Source organism: Aythya marila (genome assembly GCF_965140915.1).
Source record: "Aythya marila genome assembly, chromosome: 2".
Taxonomy (NCBI): Eukaryota; Metazoa; Chordata; class Aves; order Anseriformes; family Anatidae; genus Aythya; species Aythya marila.
The window spans coordinates 70,646,351-70,669,737 of NC_139043.1; the positions used below are offsets into that span (position 1 = coordinate 70,646,351).

At 36.8% G+C, this 23,387-nt stretch overlaps 1 protein-coding gene and 1 long non-coding RNA gene across 2 annotated transcripts in view; one reads left to right on the forward strand and one right to left on the reverse strand.

The window, feature by feature from the left end:
* LOC309875322 overlaps positions 1–4,608 on the forward strand; it is a 28,278-nt gene extending 23,670 nt beyond the window's left edge. The window contains exon 3 of the long non-coding RNA XR_014317012.1: positions 4,190–4,608. This is a non-coding gene — a long non-coding RNA (uncharacterized lncRNA). The remainder of the gene's footprint in view (positions 1–4,189) is intronic.
* CDYL (chromodomain Y like) overlaps positions 1–23,387 on the reverse strand; it is a 103,392-nt gene that overhangs the window by 20,885 nt on the left and 59,120 nt on the right. The window lies entirely within an intron of this gene.

Genomic DNA, 23,387 nt, shown 5'->3' on the forward strand with positions numbered 1-23,387 from the left:
TTAGAGTAGGACCTAGCAACTATTATCAACTGTACTGAAAACGGGAAGCTTAGTTGGGGACCATAATGCCTTTGCCGCAGAAAACTAAGAACTAAGCCTATCATATCTGATTCTTTCAACTGAAGTGTGCAGCAGCCTCTGAAAGAATTTTCTAGGTTGTGTAGCTGGCAATGGCAAAGTAAGTTTATCTGATGATTGCAAATGGAGGTAGGAGCACATCTTTTCACAGGAGTCACGCTGGTGTGATCGCAGTTCAAGAGTCAAATTGTACATTTTTGAACATGATCACTGCGAGTGCCTGGAAAGAGTTGGGTCCACAAAGTGACAGCTTGAGATAGTGGGGTCATGGAAACCTCCATTTGAATTTTGGGCTTGGGAATGATTGCAGTTCCAAAGTGCAGTGATGGAGCCTCAGATGTTCGGTAGGAATTTCATAAAGCTGTGTTTGGAGTTACATTTACTCAGAAGAGGTTCATGGGTAATGGGGCTCTGAACATATCTTTACATATAGCCTTAAGCAGTGAATCTTGCCTTTGGAAACAACCCATTAAGAATACACAAAGAAGTCCAAAATATCAGAGGAAGTCAGTACATAAAAGACAGAAGCATTACTAATAAGAAAAACAAGGATCGTGTACACAAAAAATGGTGGGACTAGTACAATTTTCACCCCAATTTTCAACAAAATTTGAAATTGGAAACCACCTAAAACATGCCATAGATGAGACAAAATGGTAGCTGAATTATACTACTGATTGTTTCCTGAAATCTGCCAGGGACCCACCTGCTCAAGTCAGATTCTGACCACTAAACAAAACAGAATAAATAAAACAGAAATAAGACGGTATTGTCAAATAGAATTGTACTTTAATTTCTATTAAGATGAACGCTGTGCAATTTTAGATAAGTTTGTTATGTAAAAAGATATTGCATTAAATACTTTTTTAGACAATACCACGACACCTCACTCATAAGGAGAAGGTAAATAAATTGAACTAAACGTATACTGTAATTGAATTATTTTCTTCAGGAGTGAGATGTAGCTTCAATTAACTCCACATGGTTAAACAGGTCAATAGGAACTGAGGGGAAAAATAGAATATGCTATACTTACAAGAAAATAGGAAGTAAAGAACACTGGGAAGAATACAGGGAGATGCTAAAACAGATAAAGAACGGTATTAGATATGTAAAGTAAAACTCTAAAGTTTTAATAGTTAAAGATGCTAAACACAAATCATTTTTCCAGTGATAAATAAAAAAACAAGAGAGAGGAGAATCAGACCAAAAATAAGAGTGAAATGGAGTGCAAGTTACAAAGTGAATTAAAATATTAGTGGGGAAATCAGCATGCCAAAAGAAAACAGAAAGGATTTATAATGACTATATTTTACATATAACAAGTGACAGACTAAAGAGCTTGAACACAGCAAGATTGCTGACTTATAGTATAAAAAGAAAAACATAAATGTGATAGCCTAGATGGGAAATGTATCATAGTAAGTGAAACACCTCTGAGACTTGCTTGCTTAAAGACTGGGAAACTTGGAAGGTACCTCAAGTAATAAAATTTGTATTGATATAGTTTCAGAAAGTTTAAAAAAAATCCTAAAACTAAAACCAAACAAACTAAAAAAAAAAAAAAGAAAAAAAAAAAAAAGGCAACAGAAACAACACCACCAACACCAACTAGCCCAGACCAAACAGCCCTAAACTTCTGAAGTTTACTTCTGTTACAAGACTGTTCTCATTAAGTCATGTTTTAAAAATTCCCTTCTGATTAAAACCTACTGGGAATCCAAAGCAATACTCAGGAGAGCCATACTGGATACTGTAGAGAAATTTTATCTACTTCCAACAGTTCACTCATTACTTGCCATATATTTTACCAATATTTTGTGATTTCATACCATTACTAAACATGCATCAGAAGCTTCCCTAACATGTATACTTAATTTAATGTAAATTTCACGATTTTAGAATAATATCAACACAGCAACATGATTTCGCTCAACACTGAAGCTGTATGCAATTATTCTTAGTGATTATCAAGTTGGAAATACATTGAAAAGTTTTTTTAAAAAATAACACAAACCTATATAAGATTATTTTTATAAGATCCTAAAACATGAAAGTTTCTATTGATGCCAAAAAGTGAAAGTTATTACTCAATTCTGTTTTTCTAATAACAACTCAGATTTCAGGGCTATTGTGTGATAAGACTGGCAACAGTGTCTGTCATCAGGAGTTTGATATTCAGGGTTGTGTGGAACTTTGCACCTCCAGTTGATTTCAGAATATGTTGCTATAAGGTCACTAGTTAACTCTGAAGCGAAGATGTTGCATATAGGTTTCTATTCTGTTATCTACTCATCACAATATTGAGGATTTATGAATAGCATCAATATTTTTAATTACTACTGTAGATAAGTGTTCAAATATAGCTAGATCATAGAAAATACTACAGTAGCAGAGATTTCCCCCAACAGCTCAGTTAAAATACTGTCAGGATCTCAAAGGAATTTATCTTGAAGGTGTTCTCTCAACTCATTATAATTAACAAAAATGCTGCAGTGGGACCATTTACTTTTTCATTAATTCTTAAACAAAATGATACACTTGCTGAAATTTCCAAAATAATATATGTGGTGTGGTTTTTTTGTTTGTTTATTTCTTTAAGTTTTTTGTTTGTTTTGAAACAGGTAAGAGACTAAGAGCAAGAAGGAACACGATCATATTCTGGCTCAAGCTAGGCCAACACCCTGAAAGCATTCTCCAAGTTCTTCCCTATTCCAAAGGGAAAGAAATACATCTGCTGTACGTCTGTCCATGGGCTAGAGTGCTCTTGCCAGCAGACTAACATGCAGTTTAGCTGGCATGCTCAGGAAAACAAGCCAAGGATCCTCCATGAGTCTCATCATAACCCCATGGAAAATGCTCTTCCCTCTTAATTCAGAATTATTCACCAGTATCTAAATATTGATCTAGTTTACATAGAATTAAAATTAAGATTTGTTTCCCTTCACATTTCTGTCTCTCACCTGTATAGGGCCCACCAGACTGGAAAGAAGTCATTTTTTGTGGGTATTTATATCCAACCCAAAAATAGCACATCAGGGCTCCCAAATACCTTCTCCCCTCCCTGATACGGTTGCTGAACAATTCCTTGAAGGCTCCCCAAGGTAAACAGAATTTCTGTTTAAAACAGACTTACCCTCATCAATATTTTTGCCCCACTTAACTTTACTCTCCCATCTCCTAGTCATAAAGCCGAAAACGAATACCAAGCCAAACTTACAAAGAACATTAAACTTAGTTCAATTACAGCATAACATCCAGGAAAACGTACTAGTGTTTTCCTACTGTGGGCTCATTATTTGTAAAGAAATATCAACGTATGACTAAGTACCAAGAAATGAGTAATAAACTGACGTAAACAAATGAAGATATGCCAAAAACAACAACACCCTGACAAAAATTATTTTAATAACAGGAACGAGCCAAACATTTTTGCAGGGTGCACTGGGTTTCAGCTTGGTCAGTTCCTTCAGCTGCCTCATCAGGCTGCCTGAGCATTACTGCTGACCAAGCAGGACAGGAGGGAAGGGGGAGAAGGAAAGAGATGATGGGATAACTGAAAAAAAGCTTGAGAAGCACATCTAGAGAACAGCAACTCATTTATCTCCAGGTTTAAAAAATATATATATACTGACTGGCAGAAACAACTCTAGAAAAGGGTAGGTATTTTCTCATGCAAACCATTTAATTATGAGATTGAGTTTATTGAAAAACTTCAGTGAACCACTGATCTGTCTGCACAGCAAAATGGCAGAACTGAAATCAGTAGGGAATAGTAGTAGTCATTGTAGTGCGACATAACTCTTTCATGCTCTACAGTTTAGAGCATTAAAAAAAAACACCTGTTGTGAATGTAAACTGCTAATATTTCAATCACATGTCTACAACAAAAACCGAGACTATTAATTACTTCTGCAAGCATAAGGTGAATTATCATTTAGAATGGATCTGTGGACTGGTTTATTGATACTGTGGAAAACAGCCAGTCATGAAAGCACTTCAAACGTTTCCAAACAGAAAAATCATGAGAAAATTGCAGCAGATATCTGGTAGAGAAATATAGCACATCTCATTGATGACAACAATTTGTAGTTTATTTATGTTTTGCCAGAGAGCAAGGAAACAACAAAAGTTGTCATAGAGAAGGAAACAACATTAGAAGTGGACAAGACGTCCTGCTGAGCCACGAGCTAATGACGAGATCGGAGGTAAAGCCATGCATCTGCTGAGAGCGCCACAATCTGCAGTGGAGTAAAGCATGAACCAGGACAGTCAGAGAAGCATGACCATTCATCACTTCCTCTTCACAAACATGGATTTCATTGCCTACTAGGTCCAGGACTGTCTCTACAGCATGAGTTTTGCCAATAATAAATTCTAGAGCAAATTGGATGAAAGAGGAAAGAAGACAAATGCTCAAAGTGGCTTCATAAAGCAGACTCTCCAAATGCTCCTCTAAGCACAGCTGAATTTAGATGAAGGGTAGAAGGTCCTGAACTGTTTCATTTCAGCAGCTTATCGTTAGGAAAATATTCCTATTACTTAATCATATAATTACTTTGGAAAGGGTTGTAAAGAGAATGGTCTGACATCTCTGAGAATTATATTAACATACTCAAAAAGCCAGTTTGGGATTGTTTAGTTGCTGACTTTAGAGAATGCAGAAAACAGTGGAACTGACAGAGCCTCTAAAGATGCTGGGAAAACTGGATTTTTTCCCCCCCCTAAACTAACAGCTGCAGTAAATTGCAGTCTTCATGTCAGAAGATATTCCTTCTACGCGCCCTGACATGCTGCCCATCATTACCAGCCCATGACACGGTCCTGGTCTCAAAGAGACTCGCACAGTGCCACACTGGTTTTCCCAGAGCCCCTCGTTCCTAAGACAAGTCTTTTGCTGTGCCTCACACTCTGAAAGAACCCTTTTCCCTTTCTTTTTGTCTGTCTGAACAACAACAACAAAACAATTAAAAAAAACACTTTTCTCTTTCCTTTTTATCTGGTTTATAGGCATACCCTGTAACATATAATCTTCATCCTGATTTAATGGAAAATAAATGTGATGACCACCATTAAATAGGAAACAATCAAGAGTAGGAGTGGATTTTAGCTCAAGAGGGTGAAATGGAGACACAACAAAAAAGACTAAACAGATTCTTCTTTTGTTTTCAGATTTACTCCTTCTGTATAACATTCTTTAAACTGCTCTGAACTAAAATAAAAATGTTGCTTCTAAACAAAGTCAGATGTGTATTTAATATATCAAACTCATTTGCAAATAGGATTTTTTTCTTCTCTTTTCTAAACTCGCTTTTGCTACAATCTCTATTGTTAAAAAAAAAAGTTGCCTATCCATTCAAGAGTAAAGTAATTATAGCACTTATTACTATGAATAGTTAGTATTTATTTCTTTTGATCTATGATCCTGAATGCATATTATTCATGTTGAGTGTAGGAAAGAAAAAATAAGAAACATAACAGAGTTTGCAGACACTAATACAGCATCTAGCTCAGTGAATTCTCCTTCAGGGAGGCTAAAAGTAAAGCAGAATAAACCCAATGCTATATCCTCAAGACTGATATAAAATTAATCATAACTTCAGTCCCACATATGTATAGCTGAAAGCCAGAAGTGATTTAACCTTAAATTCTAAGATTAGAAGGATGTTTCCTTTACATGGTGAAGAGAAACCAATAGCTTGAATTCAGACTGTTTCAAGGTCACTCTTCCAATAGGGTCTGACAATGATTGCACTGTTCTGGCAGCTTAAAAATATTACATCTCAGTGGTCAGAAGGCAATTGGAAATAACAACTTCTCACAGTTACTTTCCTTCCAAAAGCACCAGAGAACAACCAGTCCACCCCAAGCCTCAGGTCCACAGTCCCCTCAATCAGGATACTACTATAAAACACAGAGATTTTGTCTCACACAGGATCACAAGCAAAATGGTGCTGGCTTCCCTGTGCAGGCACATTACACAGCCAGACAAATAACCTGTACCCATATGCAAAATAGTGAGTGTATAACCACATAAAATAGCATATGAGCACTGCCCTGTGTCCCAATTCTACATTATCAGAGGTCTGAGAAGTGTTTTTTACTATTCTGATGCAACTAAACACTTTAACAACAAATTCAAACAAAATTTCAAAGCAAAACCAATCCCCTCCCCCCCATTTGCAGTCATCACAAGCAAACACAGTTCTACAAAAAGCGATGCATCTCCAGAGACAAATTATTTTCACTAAACATCATTTTCACTGAAAATTTCCCTCACTAAAACTGTTTCCCTGCACCCTTGACTAGCTGGCTCTGTCACAACTTCTGATGTCTTAAGCACATCTACAAAAGCAAGCGGCATTCTGATTTATAGCACTACCTAAAACACCTTTTGCTCCACCAGATGAGCCTCAGAGAGAACCTACCTCCATTTCACAGTTCCTTGCTCCTTCCTTTCATCTATGCTTAGTGAGATAAAAGCTACTGGCCTCTTGCTGGTCCATTCTTTAACCACAGAGCCACAGCTGTTTCCAAGTGCCCATTCTCCTGCATGTGTTAGCCATTTGATTAAATCAATAACAGCATCTGCAGAGCAGTCCAGGGGGAAGATAGATTTAGATGACAAAGGTCTCTTCCAGCCCTACTTCCTGTGATGCATACATGACCACGTTATCTAGAGACTCCGCCTTTTTGTCTTGACCTACAAGGCAGTTACTTTTCAACAAGCTGGATAAAGAAAAGCTACCTGGACTGATGGTATCACATGCGGATTAGCAAACCCTCGAACAATTGGATTCTCAGCTAACTGCTGCTTTCAGGCTGGATGGGAAACTCTCTGCCTGTCCTTGAATGAACCCTGGAAGGAAAAAAATCCTCTTCTGTGGACATGCCTCGAGTATTTGTCTGCAAAGCCACAACCACAGATCTATTATGTATCTGTACCTCTGCCACAAAATTTGGAGTCTTATGCTACATAAGGTTTTTGTAAGAATGTCCCTACGGATTGCATTCTCCACTCTGAGCCCACCATTTCTGCAGTGACCTCACTGAGGTGAAAATTGCTCTCATTTTATGTGTTATTTGTAAAATACTTCTAAATACAGTAGACTAGACTCTGTGACTGGTTACAATAAACGATAACCTTATAAAAGTCACAAAATAATGATGAGAGAAATAGCCTGTGGTAAGAGGAAACTTCTAAATGATCAGATTAGAACTGACAATTCCCTTTCCTCCAAGGGTAAGGAGCATGACCACTCATTCATCAGGGGAAACTGCTAATCTCCTTGGTTTCAACACAAACCAAAATACTATCTAAATTAAATATGGGTGCTATTATTGGATATATTTTGTGCAATACCTTTTGGACTGCCCAAGGGAGTTTATGGCCTACTGTACGACTCATTCCCTGGGATGACCTTCTGCAGTGCAATAAACTGAGCAATGCTTTGCCAGGGAAAGGTCCTTGCAAGCCAAACCAGCATTCAGGAACTGAATGAGTTGCAGGAGGGACCTCCACACCGGCTGTACTTTGGGCCAGCCACTGCCCTAGGGCTGTCCAGCAGAAGGCAGGCTCCCTGCCACGCAGACGTGGAAAGGACATGGCAAGAGCAGAGAGTCATCCCCTCACAGTGAAGCAAAGTGTTAGCTGCAGAAAGATAGCAAAGGCTGATGAAATTTGTCAAGAGGGAAGGGAGGGAGGAAAGAGTTTCAGCAGGAGGAGCCCTCAGCTGCGTTCCAGCAGACACAGCCACAGCTGGTTGTGATCTGGTGAGCAGCCCCTTCCCCACCTGGCCTGCTCAGGCACAGCCCTCACACCCTCCCAGCACAAAAGGAGCAAGTTACAAAAATACTCCTCTCAAAAACATACCCCCTCCCCCCCAAAAAAAAAAACAAAACAAAAGGCACATCTCTGACACAAAGAGCAAAGCTCTGTTAAATTGGAAATCATTGCACAAAGGTTTGTGTAAGTGGCAGATGTTTGCTCCCCTACTTCCACTGTTGAGATATTTGGAAAGCAAACCTCTGAGCAACCTATTGCACTCATGTCTTAAGAGAATTCTAGACATCCCATACATTTCTTTCATATAATTCCCTCTGATGTAAACCCAATATTCACTACAAAACTTTCTGCTATTAAGTTTTTCCTCTGCAGATCAAATTTCTTGATGAAGACACTATGCTTAAACTTCCATAACAGGTGAAGATGCCAAAGCTTTTGCTCCTCCTTCTCCCAAGAGGCTAAAAGCGCAAGCCAAAGTTTCATCACTGTCCCAAAGCTTAAATAGTGCAAGTAAAATGCCTTAAAGTAATTCCAACCCCCACAAATATGACATACACCATGTAACATTTTCAATGGAATTTATCCATTAAATATGTCTGCCCACTGAAATTTAGTCTGTGTGAATATATACACACACTAAAAACTCTGTAAACTTCTTCTTTTTTTTTTTTTTTTTTTAATAACTAATTTTCTTCCTGGAAAGGACGTTCCTTTGTCTGTCATAGTAAAAGAGGTCAATCAGCACTGGAAGTTCTTCCTTCTCATCTGCTTAGCAGAGCTGCATTTATGATTCAAGAAAATCAACTTTTTTTTTTTTTGTCATTTTTTATCAGTGTAATTGATTCTTTAACCATGTGGATTTTAGCATTAAACTTCATTAAAATAATCTAACATTGGCTTATTTAATTTTATCTCTAACCTATATTTCAAAAAATGCTTTTGTTATCACTTGGCAAAGACACACTTCTTGGTTAATATTTAACAATGTGACCACATTAAGACCTATTTTCTCTTACAAAATATGGCAAAGTACATATAAGTAAGTATTGCTATAAAACAGCAAGTAAAATATAATTTTGTGTAAACAATCAGAAGCACATGGACATTTCTCTGTATATGTGCACTTAGACCACACCTGAGAGATTATGAAAATCAGTCATCAGAGCAATTATCCATGTCCTTATTGCAAGTTCCAAGTGCTGAAGTTTCACCTGGCATCAATCAATAAACAAAATAATTTCAAAAAGAATATTTAAGAGCAGTACATAAACACAAACATGAGCTTTAGAGCAAAAAAGTACAGCATGACTAGGAACATGCTAGCCAAACCTAACCAGTGGAGATGAGAGACCAAGAACATGAATGTTAAGGCATCATCACCATTATGACACTCCTAACCACTACAGCAGTGGAGAATAACAGATGAACTATTACCTCTGCAGTGCTTGTAATAACTGGAATGAAATTAATCCACAAAACTGTGGATATTTCAGGCAAACAGATTTGGTCAACCAGAATGTTTGTCTATGGAATTCCTCTGGTTTATAAAACTGTACAATGTTTTGAGAGAGAGACATAAAGAAAATAAATTGCCTCCATAATTTAAACTATTTGTCTTTTAGCTGTTAACCTGTTTCACAAGTTAAAATCTAAGAACATTTGCAACAAAGAGGTAAAAACAAATATAATCTCCAAAGCAACCACAAATACTGACAACCTAGAGATATCTAAACATTTTAAAGACTGAAGACCAAAGAATTAAAGTAAGGATACATTTGCAGGACTTTGCACTAAAATTAACTGGCAAAAAAAAGGGGGCTGTATAACAGCAATAATCAGATAAAGCCCAAGTATCTTCTGTTCAGGAAACTTAGGTAGATTTAGGGAATGAACTTCCAAAACAAGAGGTACTTCACTGATTTTTTTATGCACTGAAACCTGTGGCATTCATTAAATGTTCCTTGTTGTTTTACAGATTTTTGTTGTTTAAATCATTTCAAGTAAGCTAGAAATAAAAAAGAGCAACATGCTTTCTGCAGGTTTCATTTCTACCCTGCTGCTGCTGCTTGTACCTTTTCACCTCACAGCAACTGAAAAACTGTTACACAGTGAGAACAAAAAAGAAGCAAACAAAAACCTGAGAGGTCTATTAGTACTGAAAAACAGAGATTATATTGAAAAACTAAACCAAAAGGACAGAAAAAAAGGAAGATAACATACGGAGATATAAAATGTATAAATCTGAACTTAGCGTTGAGCTATCAGATAAGGGTTTTTTGATCTGAGCAGCAATAGCATATGAGAGTATCACAGTACCAGCCTCAACTGTAAAAGAATATACTGACTTTAGAAGAAAAAAATAAAGTTCCCAAAACATACCCACATTTCTTCAAAAGTGAAATGCAGTTTCTTATTAAAGCACAAAGTAGAGCTTCAAAGACGTATTAGATCTTTCATGCAAAGAGAGCTAATATGGTAAACTATCCAAATGATTATAAAGCAAGTAACTAACAGAATTACACCAACTTCACTTTAATTATGAGAAAATCTAACACCTGCCAGTGACTTTAATGAGTGCTCATACTGGAAATGGGCAAACCCCCTGTAAATAGTGAAAGGGTGCTATGCCCTTTGTTTTCCTTATTTTAAGTCAAAAAAATAAACCTTGGGATTTGTACAATTACTAATGTATTATTGCACATTACCAGAAAATTACTAAGTTACATTCTTTAATGCAAACAATACAGCTTTAGTTCTCAGCTGGACCAATCTGTATTATTTATTTACATGCTGAAACTAGGTCCAAAATGTCTTTTCAGATGTGTCATGAAAAGCATTGATGAGATGCATGAGTTGAAAACTTTCCCCAACAATAACAGTTAGAACCTCTTTTTGCCCTTTTGAAACATGCTACATCTCGTAGGCCACATATCATTACCATGAGAAGACTAAAAGAAATAGAAGAGACAGCAAGAACCCTTAATGCTCAGGAATTAAATTGCTCTTCACCAAACATAAGTCTTTGTAAAATTTAAGGATTTAGATTAACCTGATACTTTTGCAGTGCTTCCTACCAGCCTAAAGAATTGTCTTAATGATTTCATATTGACAGCCTGGTTCTCTGGCATAACCAGACAGCAGAATAGTAGGGAAGCAGGGATTTTCCATGTACTTACAGATGCCATCTCAGGGGATCTTATTATCCTGAGCTTTAATAACATGCAAACATTAAAATAAAAAAACTATCAAACTCTGTACAGTCTTAAATAGAAGGTAGAGATATGGAGATTATTACCTCTTAGATTTAATCGTGTTATTAATTCAAAGCATCAGAATCAGGCAATGAAATTTGAATTCTCCATAACTTAAACAAAAATGAAAAAAACCTGATCCTAGAGCCTGACCAGTGCATTTTGTGGGCAAAAGCCTATTACGCTAACTATAACCAAAGAATGTGACTTGAAGAGGAATTTAACCAACTCATATGTAGTAACTTCTCTTCTCTCCCCCCTCAATTATTATTTATTACTTATAGACCACAAAGTCCAAGCTAGTTTGGATATGCTCCACATTTGCTATGTTGATCCATGAATTTACAAAAGTCTCTGAAACACAGGTGGGATTACAGAATTGGGAATCAGTGTTGGGAGTTGTAAGGGACTATTAACACTAACACATACTTAATGTTAAACACACTGAAATTCATTTTCTGCATCATCTGAATCATACTTTTAGTGCTCTGTGCACATCCCTGCAAATTACACTGTCAAATATACAAAGACTTTCCCCAAGAAAAATATCATTTAAGAATTATATTATGCATCTTCCCTCACAGGTGTACTAAAAGGAAGCCATCCTGCTACGGTCTTCACATAGAAGAAATGATTTGCCACTGGCAAAAGCAAGTGCAAAACTGCAGTTTTATGCAACCACAAAAAGCCCTAAATTTAGTAGTTCTGGTCAGCCTGTAAACTAAGACAATTTTCTTACCTGCAGAGTGAGCAAAGAAACCTTTCCTGTCACTCTCTGGTATCAAAACTATCACTCTAAATTCTGAACTTTCCAGACTACAGAAACCACCATCCCGTAGAAAGGTATATTGCTCTTGAAGGTAATTCGCCTTTTCTGGCAAAATGTCACCTCTTACAGAACCACACAGATCATTATAAACTTTCTGTTATAGCCTATAAGATGCAGGCTGTATTTAAATTTGGAGATGTGCATTTTTATTTACCAAACTGTTGCACAAACATTTGAAATCCTTTGGTCTTTATTTGTATTCTTCACCCTTTTCAAGAAATGTCTGTATTCACCATAACAACTGCCTTTCTTGAGACCATTGGTAGTTTTTATGACTCTTGGCTCTCAGAATGAGACCAAATACAGGCTGCTGTCTCAAACCGGTAGAGGTACCTGAGACAATGTGGAATGGTGGAAAATAAAACTTATAAGGCAAGAATTACTGATTATTTTTCTTAAACACATACAATTTGCCACTGAATTTCACCACAAGATATTTTAATCCTTCTGAGTGGTGACCCTATGAAGTCAGTTCTTTGAAAGTTTGAGGTCACATTTACCTTGCAAACAAAAACCAGCACCGGCTAGATTTGCCACTTTCTATGATATGTAATATAACCAGGAAGAGTCAAAGGTTTTTAAGAAAGTCTCAATGCAATGCTCCACTGATTATGGCACTAAACAGTCATCCAAAAATCATTGTAACAATCTTAAAGTGAAAAGCATGTCTGTCTGTAGGACAGAAAGACCAGGAGGGTTTTTAGGATACCCATGTTGTTTCTTTAAGTCTGCAACAGGAAGCCAGAGCACCGACAGGAAAAGTTCTTAGCAGAAATTCAATTAACTGAAGCTCTGCCTATTTATAATTAATGATTTTGCCCATTATGCTTTTATTTATTTATTTTTTAAATTCTGAACAGGTATTTTGTTTGAGCATAAACATTTCCGTGGTTCTGTACAGTTATCAAATAATACGGAACTGGATGCTGACTTTCTTGTTTTATTTCAAGAGTGATAAAATGAAATAAATGCTGAAAATCATCCATTCAGTACCTATTCTAGTATTATGTAGATTTATAGGATATTTTGAGATGAGTACTTTCCCCTAACCTCTGAATCACAACCCTTAATTTAAATGAGCTGAAGCCCAGTAATGAGGCTACTGATTCATGTACTTGAGTCTAAGTGATTTATAAATCATTTACCTTCACAGAGAAAGGAGACTAAATAACTCTGGCACTATTTTTTTTTTTTTTTTAAAAAAAAAAGGAGAGTGATCACCACCTGAAAGAAATACAATACATAAGAGACTGCTCATTTTTACTTACAAAGTCACAGCCTAAAGAGTGGGAAATATATGGGAAAATAAAGAAATCTGACTGTGATGTGAGCAGGACCAAGCATTATATCTCTCTCTATATATATTCAAACAAGTTGTGCATAACCTTTTTGAAAGTCTGCAGCTAAATTGAAACAAAAAGTGCAGCTGATTCAGCAGTGTCAACTATCAAAAATGCAAGTCACTGTGCAATGGAAGAGCCAGTGCACTATAAACACTGGAAATTATTCCCATGGAAGAGATGCACTGCAAATCACTCCTCCAAAATCAATACTAAAAATAACTATAATTACACAGCTCCTTGGTCAAAACATGTGGTTAATGTTACCAAAAGGAAATCAAACCAATAAAGTCCACTACTCCAAAAATAAAATAAAGTAAACCAAACTAAACCAAACTAAAATAAAGTAAAAGGTGTGGAGAAAAAAAAAAAAAAAGAGGAAGAAAGGTATTTGCTGCATGTTACAAATATATGCAAACATCATCTGATCTGACTGACTGAGCAATATGTTCTAAAGACAACATCTACAAATATACTCAGGCTGATAATCTCCTGAGTGATCTTTAAAATCTGATAGGCAAAACATTTCAGATTTGTAACTGATTCAGGAGCAGCACACACTTTGATCTATAAAAGCCAATGAAAATACAAGGCAGTCATAAATTACAGCAGCCGAGGTTAATGCTTGATAGCACGATGGACAAACCTTACATGTAGCAGTTCAGGGGCTGCCAACAAACACAGCCCACTCACTGGACATGCAAAGATCTCCCCTTAGAGAAGGGGCCACAACTTGAGCCCAAGAGCACTACTCCTTGCCACAGAAGGTAGGACAGTGAGCATTGCCCAGTGCTGCACTGAGTCAGTGAAACAGCAGGCCTTACTGTTGCTAGCTATAAAGAAAAAAGAAAACACACAATCTAGCAATCTTGGGGGGAGGAAGAAATGCATTTTCTTCCTATAGTAGAAAATATAAGCCAGGTGTATTGGTGCAGTAGATGCAAACAGTTCACTGTGAACTGTGTGACCTGCTTTAACTCCTTTTTAGCTTCATAAAGAAAAAACCTGGAAGTCTGCACAACCTAGAAAGTCAAGTGGGTGACAGTAGCACCCTGAAGTTTGAGTGACGGCAAAACAATGTTAAGACATCTCTGAAGGTAGTCACAGCTGCTGGACTAGACAAATGGAAAAAGGGTACGCTACTGACATCATTAGGATTACTGGGGCAGTGGTTATAAGCACAGGTGAGGTGGGCTGCTGAAAAAAAAGAAAAAAAGTAGCTAAGAAATACATTTCCACCTGTAAACATATTTAGACCATTGCTGTCATTTGTTTGGTAAAATTTTTGCTTTTGTTCCCTACCACCTAGTTCTGAAATAACACTCTTCCCCCTCAACCTCCCAAAAACCAACAAAATCCACCACGATCACAAACAAAAAAACAACCACTCCACACCCACAGCCAACCTCTACAGGTTCTCTGAAATCAGGTAAATGACATAGTGATATGGGAAAAAATAAATAAAAGAAAAAAGATGGAGTAGATGCTTTTGGTTTTTGTGGTATGACAAGATAAGAAATTGTCTAAGGGTAATAACAATAGGGAAGTAAGAGAAGCAAGGTAAAAGAATGGTTGAAAAAATAAATGTGGAAACATTATTATTTATACACTATCAAACTAAAGATACTTCTCAAGTACAAAGGTCTGCCTTAGGCCCAACTTTAATCAATATTTTTTTTATTCAAGACTTGGATAATGTAAGAGAAAGTGAACTTATGAAATCCACAGATTACATCAAACTGAAAGGATTGCAAGGTTTCAGAAGTGAAGAATCAAGTTTCTAAAATATTATGCTGAGTCTGGAAGACAGCTTAAAAAGAAAAAAAATTACTTTATTAGAAAGAAAAATAGAACATGCATTAAAAAAATGTGGTTTTACAGACTAAGCAACAGAACACAGAGAAGCTTATTGGGTTATAATCAATTATAAAGTGTATACCAGTTAACAGTGAGATGTAAAAAGAAGGGCAAAGCTCAATTCTGAGGCATTGTGGTAAGGAAACTTTACATGTGCAAAGAGATAATACTTTCTGTCAAGTGCCAGTGTCAGTATCTGCTGAAACAATCCAGTTTTGGGCACCATAGCTGAAGAGAGATCCCTTTGACAGTCCACAGTTGACCAACAACGGTAAGAAATGGTGTATTTTTAGTCTGGTAGAAAGAAGTACCTATAGAGCTCTGACAGCTGTTCTACAGCAGGTGAAATTCAAATATGAATTGTTCATTGGAAGAAATGCTACTGAATAGTATCAGTTTAGCCTGAAGCAATTAAAACTTATTGGAGAAAGCAATGGAAAAGGGTTTTTCTAATAAAAGCAGTATAAAAGCTGAAGTAGAGATGGTTTAATCCCCATTGTGGAAATATTTTAAGAACAGATTATACAATTCCTGCTGGAGAAAACAAACACATGCTCTATTCTGCCTCAGTTCAACAATAGACTAAATTGATCAACATCTCCTTTAGTCCAACCTGCAGTTCTAATAACACCCATGAGATTTAAAATAATCTGCTCTCCACATGCATAGTCCTGGTTTCAGTGCTATCGTAACGTGAGCAAAGGCCAAAATTTATTGCCTCAGTGACACATTGTTCTACACAGCTCTAAGGCCTGAGATGCTAGGTATTGCTAAATGGAGAAAAAAGTGCTTGACTAACAGGCTTACTATAAACACATACCGTCTTGCTAGTTTGAAGCTGTTGGTAGAAATCCATACCACTAAAGACAGAGCCAGTGGGGACCTTAACTTTGCAAGAGATTCAAACTGACTCCCTAACACATGCCATTGAATTCACATCTGGTAACAGTATCCACTTGAGGAGCTCTATTGATCTCTCAAATTCTCCAAATTTGTAGCAAAGACTGCAAGGCTACATGTTGAAATAATCAAATGACTCAAACAGTGACCAATATTGAATAAAACCAAGATCTGAACACAGTTTACAAGCTTAATTTGACAGTTTGATGAAGCAGATGGGAGATTCTCAGATCTAAGAAATCGCCTCTTCTCCCCGACCCAAATCAGACTTTGGAAGCCAAAGGTGAACAAGCAAAAGCAAAAACCATTCCAATGCTGGTTCCTGCGGTCTTTGTGGGATGGCATGACACGTTGGAAAGAAGCACTGAATGAGGGCTGATGACCTTACTCATGTCTAACTACCTAACACATGGCTGTACAGAGGATGAACCACATTCGTCTTGGAGGTGCACATTAGAGGATGAGGGGCAATGGAAACAAGTTGTAACCAGGGAAATTCTGATTAGATGTTAGGTTAAAAAGAACAGGTCATAATCAGGTTGTCAAGATTGGGAACAAGCATGCCTCAGAGATACTCTAAACAAGCCCTGAGCAACCTTTAAGAGGGTGTCTGAGTGTTTGCTAAGAAGCAAAACAAAATACAGAACTTTGAGCAGAAGACTGGATTACTTTTTTTTTTTTTCTTCCTATCTGCTCAATCTTGAGTATTAATCCTATTACAGAGCTGAGTAAAAAACAGGGACATATTTGTCCATTGAATACTGCCTTTTAAAATTTGCTTAGCTTCTTTCTGTGACCTGCTATCACATTAGTCTAATGCATCAAAAGACTTCTTTCCTCATCAGGTAGTTCCAGAACATCTTATTTACCAGTGACCCATATTTTGCTGCATCTGACTTATAAAATTCTTGGCTGAAGCAAAGTTTCACATCAGTTACTTCCATTCTCTTCACCCACAGAGATAAAGCTGCCAATGAGAAGAGTGTGGATGGCATGGGGAAATCGTTATTGAAAAGACTTAGCTTCGTTAAGATATGAAGCATTCTTTCCACTGGTGTAAAACTGTTCAAAGGTTATTATGTTCACTGCCTGCATTTGAAGATACTGCTTGGCGTTACTACATGCTTCTATGAAAGAGGGAGCAGATCGGTATCCTGTGCAGGAGTTAGAAGAAGCATCTAAGGGATTATTAATTAGTAGACCCCAGCATTATCTCTGCATCTATGGTCTTTGTAAAGATACGAAGTGTAAGGGCCTTTGCCCAACAAAGAAACCAGCTTTTTTTTTTTACCACTCTCCACCACTTTACCAGATGTTTTTAGTGGAGAAAGAACAAATGAAAAGTCTTTTCAAAAAACATTGAGGTTATGCCTCTGTAAACAGTAGGGCCAGTTTACAGCCCCTCCTATGCCCAGCCCCTCCTTGTTCCCTTTAAGGAGCTCGCATGAATTAAGAATATGGACAGAAATAAGCAGCCAAAACCACAAAGTGGAACAGGTAGAAGGAAAAAAAGCCATTGTTCAAACTGGCTCAGAAGCACTTCTACTTAATGTTTAACTGTAGTGCTAAATGAAGGGAAAAGCATAGCTGGGTCGCCTAACAGGAACCTGCGGCTGGATTTCTTCTTCCCCTGACGTAAACAGAAGATTTTGAAGAAGCTGCATTCAACAGACAGAATGAACTTAGGGAAGACACTTCAGTAACAGGAAAAATAACCTAGATGCTTTTTTAAAAAAAGTCCTTTCTTTTTGTCAGGGCCTTTCCCACCGTTGCGAGTGTTCAGCATAGGGAAGTTGAGGATATTCCTGAAACCAGCTTCCAATAATTTGAAGCCTAAAATATTTTCTTTAGTTTTGCAGAATTTCCAGAGCCTAGTTGATGCAAGCAAAAATACAGCATGTGTTTGTGATTTCTTCTATCTTTAAATCTATTCACACTGCATCTCCCTGGCCTGGAGCTCCTACAAGAGTTGTTCCAGGCTACAGTCTAGCTTGACACATGTAAAATTTAAAAATGTCTCTGCATATACGCATAGGCAATTGCAGCAAAACCAAACCAAAACACAAAAATACCACAAGAAAACAAAACACCCCCAACCATTTTTCATGTATTTTAAAAACAAAACAACAACAAAACAACTCCATACATCTCTAGTACTCATAAAGCTGCTTATGCCAAATCGACTTTTATGTGCAGCAGAAAGTCCACAGATTTTGCTGCAGAAGTTTAGCAGGGGATCATCTGAGCCCACCTCTATTCTCTTCCTCAGCTGAAAAGAACACTGAAGGTAGAAATTGTGAACACTGAAACACAGCCCTTTAACAGCATGACCTCAACAGCCATTTTAATAACCAGCCTGCACATTTTTACGTTGTCAGCATACTCAGACATTCAGGGAGGCAGAACAATCTGCATGGATCTTGGTGAGAAGAGCGGAGGTTGCCAGAAGGAAGCGTTTGGAGGGCACACTACCAGGGCTAGGCTATGTGTACATGGCTGAAACATAAGCTGCTTTTCTGCAAGCAAGCTCTTTTAATAGGAATCCCGTTTATTTATTTATTCAGAAGCAGATGGCATCTTCTCAAGATGTTATGCAGAACATGACACACAAAACAAGTATTTTCATCTGAGCATATTTTTTCTAATCAACTCCCTGCTATTCAGCATTAAATGACAAACAAAAATTTAGTCTCCAGAGTCTGGTAATACCCTAGGCTAACTCAAACTAACTCAGGATATAGCAATAAGAGTTGAAATGTAATGACTTGTAATACACTGGAGCGCAGACTAGACTACCTCAGAGTGTTTTGACTTAAATGTTATATTTAAAAAAAAATTAAAGAATTCCAACTGTAGAAGAAAAAAAGAACAATCAGCAATCGTAGTCTCTGTGCTGATGAACAACCATGACCTATGGTTAGTCAAAAGTGTCTAACACAACTTTTTGTATTTATACAAATAGAAATGGAAGCAAAACATCCTATCATATTAGCAATACTGTCATGCAATCACTGAATTGTATGATTCTGTATGCTATTGCAGATAGCTTCCATATTGTGTTTTATGCAATTCCTCCTGAGCCATGACAATTAATCTCTATTCACTGTGAAGTCTAAGCAACCATGACCAAGACTTATAGAAGGCGATCATGTCAAAGGAAATCATCACTACATACAGAAAAGACATAATTTAAAAGGAAGCTAAATATTATCAAATATTCCCCTCTCTATATCCTTCCTACTCCACACCTCTTACACTGCTGAGTGCCACCTTTAATAGAAAAACACGTTTCCTTTTAACAGGGAAGAATCATAATATATTGTGTGTGTGTTGATACACCAAGGTTCATCTACCACACAACAGTACAATGCAGTACATACACTAGGAGCCATGCCTAAACACGCTTTGAAGAGAAAGAAACTTTGATTTTGTTAAAATGTGTAACTCTTATTTTTAGAAGAGTCTGAGACCATTATTATTTAGCTGATTTTGCCTGACTCAAAGTGCCTTTGACAAGATTAGCCTGCATAATTATTTTTCCTCTCTATGCAACATCAGGAATGCTGAAAAGCCTTAACAGGTATGCAAATAGCATTGGAGGCTGCTGATCAAAAATGATGCTTCAGTTTTTCATAATTGTGTAGATTTTTCCTGTTTAATTTTTCCTGTTCAAGTAGATGCCCAGACTATTTCCAAGCACTGCCAGACAGTCTGATTTCATGTTCTCTTTCTCCTTTTGGGAACGTATAGCTGAGGTGATGACTCAGAATCCTAAATTCTAATAACTCCACAGAAGGCAGCTGCCAAGCCTAAATCTTCCCCCTTGGTCTGGCTCTCCCACAAGTAACAAGCCAGCTAGAAGTCCAACCAGCTAGCAGCTTTGCACTAGGGAAAACCAAGAAGACTAACTGGTAAGCAAGAGCTATTCAGACATCTTTGCACCTCTCCTACCTTTTTTCCCAAAAAAGGAACTCTGAATTAAAATAATAACAAAATGATAAAAAGAAAATGAAGAGTTTGGGGGTCTGGGGCTCCTCCTTGGAGGTTAGTAGTAAAAACAACTTACCTGCCTGGTCAGAGCTTTCCTAGCTTTTCAGAGATTAACCTGTTATTGTTTGTAGGGGGAAAAAGTGGACACAGCACACTAAGCAACTTGGCAGCACATATAAGAATGTAATAAATGAGAAAATTATTTCAGGCAACCGGAATAATGATGCTGTCCTTTTCAGTGCTGTATTTAAAAACAAACAAACAAACGAACGAACAAAAAAAACCACCTCATCTCCTACAACTGAAAAATATTGAAATCAAAATAGTCACATTTTGGCTTTAGTCTTTTAGTTGCTCACTGAGAACAAAAGACAGTTGGGATCCCTGTACAAACTGCTTACAATTCTCTGTTATTATGAAAATTCAGAATTGAAGGAAGGCTTTGCTCCACTATTAAGAGAGAAATAAAATGCACTCCCATTTGCATCACTTCCTTTGATGGGCTTTACACTAGCTGACCCTAGATAAAAGTTGCTTTCCATGAAGGCAGATAAAAGGTGAACAAGATTTCAATTGTATAGTTTTCTTCTTAATTTGTCATCTTATTACACCATATTTTTTGAATGTATGAACTCATTTCACACAAATTCACTAAATACCGAGCATTGAAACCTTTATCATTGCAACAGTATGGTATTTAATTTGTTCACTTGATCAGAACGGCCATTTCACCGTGTCTGACTGAGGTAAACAAGACTGATTTGAGGCACAACAAGCACTGGGCAAAGCACTTCTAGGATCTCATAGCAATTTCTGCAGTTTTCTGCAAAATCTAAACGTAAAAACACCAAACCAATTTACCAACCTAACCTCAGCCCCTACAAAAAGTTCTTACTCCTTCTAAGTAAAGCAGTAACACAATTCTGCAGGCTCGAAGAAGTATCTGTGAATACTGGACACATGCCACGAAAGGTACTGACTTATAAACAAGCACTGTCAAAACATACAATGATTGCATAAGTATCCTTGTACAACAAACACAAATCCTCCTTGACTTCTGAGGATTCCCAGGGATGCTGGAGTACCTAAGTTTTCATCCAAAGACTTCAACAGCCTTCTGAAGGGCCTTCCTGACCCCAAAACAGTGCTGCCAAACCAGCCCCTGTGCAGGTCCCTCCTTCCTGGGAATAGCAGGTAAATTGTGTGAGCAAATGTGCTGGGATTATAGCATGTCTCAGTGAGAAGTCAGAGAAACCAATTAGTGCATACAACCGGAAAAGTGTTGTAGAGAGAAAAATAAGTAGTCTAAGTGTAATTAAAATTATTTAAAAATGACTTACTATAATGGATTTTTCTTTTTGGTGTGTTTAAGGCTCATCCAAAGAACTATATGCAATACTCATAACAGGAACACAGGTGAATATTTAAGTATCTCTCCCCCCTAAACCACCACCACCACACATGAAACATCTGAGAATTTGATCATCAAGTTTTAGTAAGATGTTGAAGGAACATAGCATAGCTTTTCCTTGTGCTGGCTAAATACTAAACTATTAAGACAAAATTATACAAACTGTATACAGATACTAATGCCAGGTCAACTACAGACTGACTGAATGACTTTTATACAAGTTTATCAGGAAAGAAATTTTATCTAGTATTTCCCCTCCGTGCCTTTAACCCGAACATATGGATGCATATGGCCTATTTGTATTACATTACCCTACTGGGTCTGTAATTCGTAATACACAATAGTATAGTAATAGCTTCTTCAGATAGGCACTGAACAAATATTACACTTAACCTGTAAAGAAACTAGAGGGATCCATTAATTTCATTGGAGCCTAAATTTCACCTGCCACAATCTAAATAAATATATAAATTAATTCAATATCAGACTTCATAGCAGGAATTAAAAAATGGGAAGCAAAGAAATATAAACAATCAGGGACTAAATCCAATTATTTTTTTTAATAAGAATTCTCTGTCTTTAAAAAGCAAACAAAAAAAGATTCTGCAAATATATCATATTCAATTATAAGAACTATATTTCATTTGTTTATAAGCATATATATGTGTATGTATATAGATAGATAGATATTTAATGGAAAACTTCCCACTTCCTACAAGGACATGAGATAAGCAGTATGTCTAAATTTATCTTTTCACTCTTTAAAAAATATTTTTGTTTTATTTTTGCTGTTCATTGCTCGTGATTAGAAAGGTCATTTCAACAAAAAAGAAAAAAAAAAAAAACAGAAAACAACACACACTCCCTTGACTTAGCTCACTATACAGGAACCACTAAAGCTGACAGAACATAAAGCATTGTCAATGTACAAAGCAAAGAAAGAAGAAAACAAAAGAACTCACTATCTTTCAATATTGCTAATCAAAGATGTAACTTGTGTTTTGTATAAACTTTTAAATATTTAAAACAGGTTTTCAAGCTAATTGCTTACACATGCACACGAAGTAAAAATAGATGATTCTCTAAACTAAAGAACATAGGATAATCAGTCATCCTTTGTATTCAGAAATGAAAACAAAACAAAACAAAAAATCACAAAACACACAGCACTTTGTTTGAAATACCCATTATTTTTTCCTACTTGTACTCTTGTAAGAAGTAAAACCTATCTTTGCACTGCCACATACACATCTTTACACAATCATCAACTTTAAGAGAAACCCTATCAGGATATCCTTTCCTTATGCTGAAAATTAATTTTAAATTATCCATGTCAATACAGTTTAATGTCTCGTAAAATAAGAATTAGCTTTGCATTTATAGTTGGTTTCAACTCATTCCTGTATTTCTAAAAAGTGCCCACTGACATTGAAATCTGTCCAGAAAACCAAGGGATGAGGGGGGAACACAACAAAACAAATCTGTTTACACTTGAGGGTTTTTTGAGATGACTGTCCCAAAACCAAAAAGGATGAATGAAAATCTGTATTGTTTACTGAAACATCTACATTTTGTGGTTGGGTTATTTTTTCAAGATAATTGTTTTATAAAGTTTTCTAAGCATTTTTTAATGTATGAATATGAATATGGATGGAACTTTTTAAATGATGGAATCCTTTAAAGGATGGAAAGGATGTGGATCTGGAGTAGAGAAAGGGCAGTGTCCCAGTTCACAGCTTGTCCTCTGGAATTTGTTAGAAACAAGACAAGGCTTTCAATTTACGACAGATATGACGGATGATGCTTTCAACTTCCAACTTCCAAAACCAACCAACCAGCCAAACAACCCTCCAAAAAAATACAAACAAAACACCACAAACTAAACTGCATCTTACGACTTAAATATATATTATTTATATGCCACTCAAGCACAATTGCTAAAAGT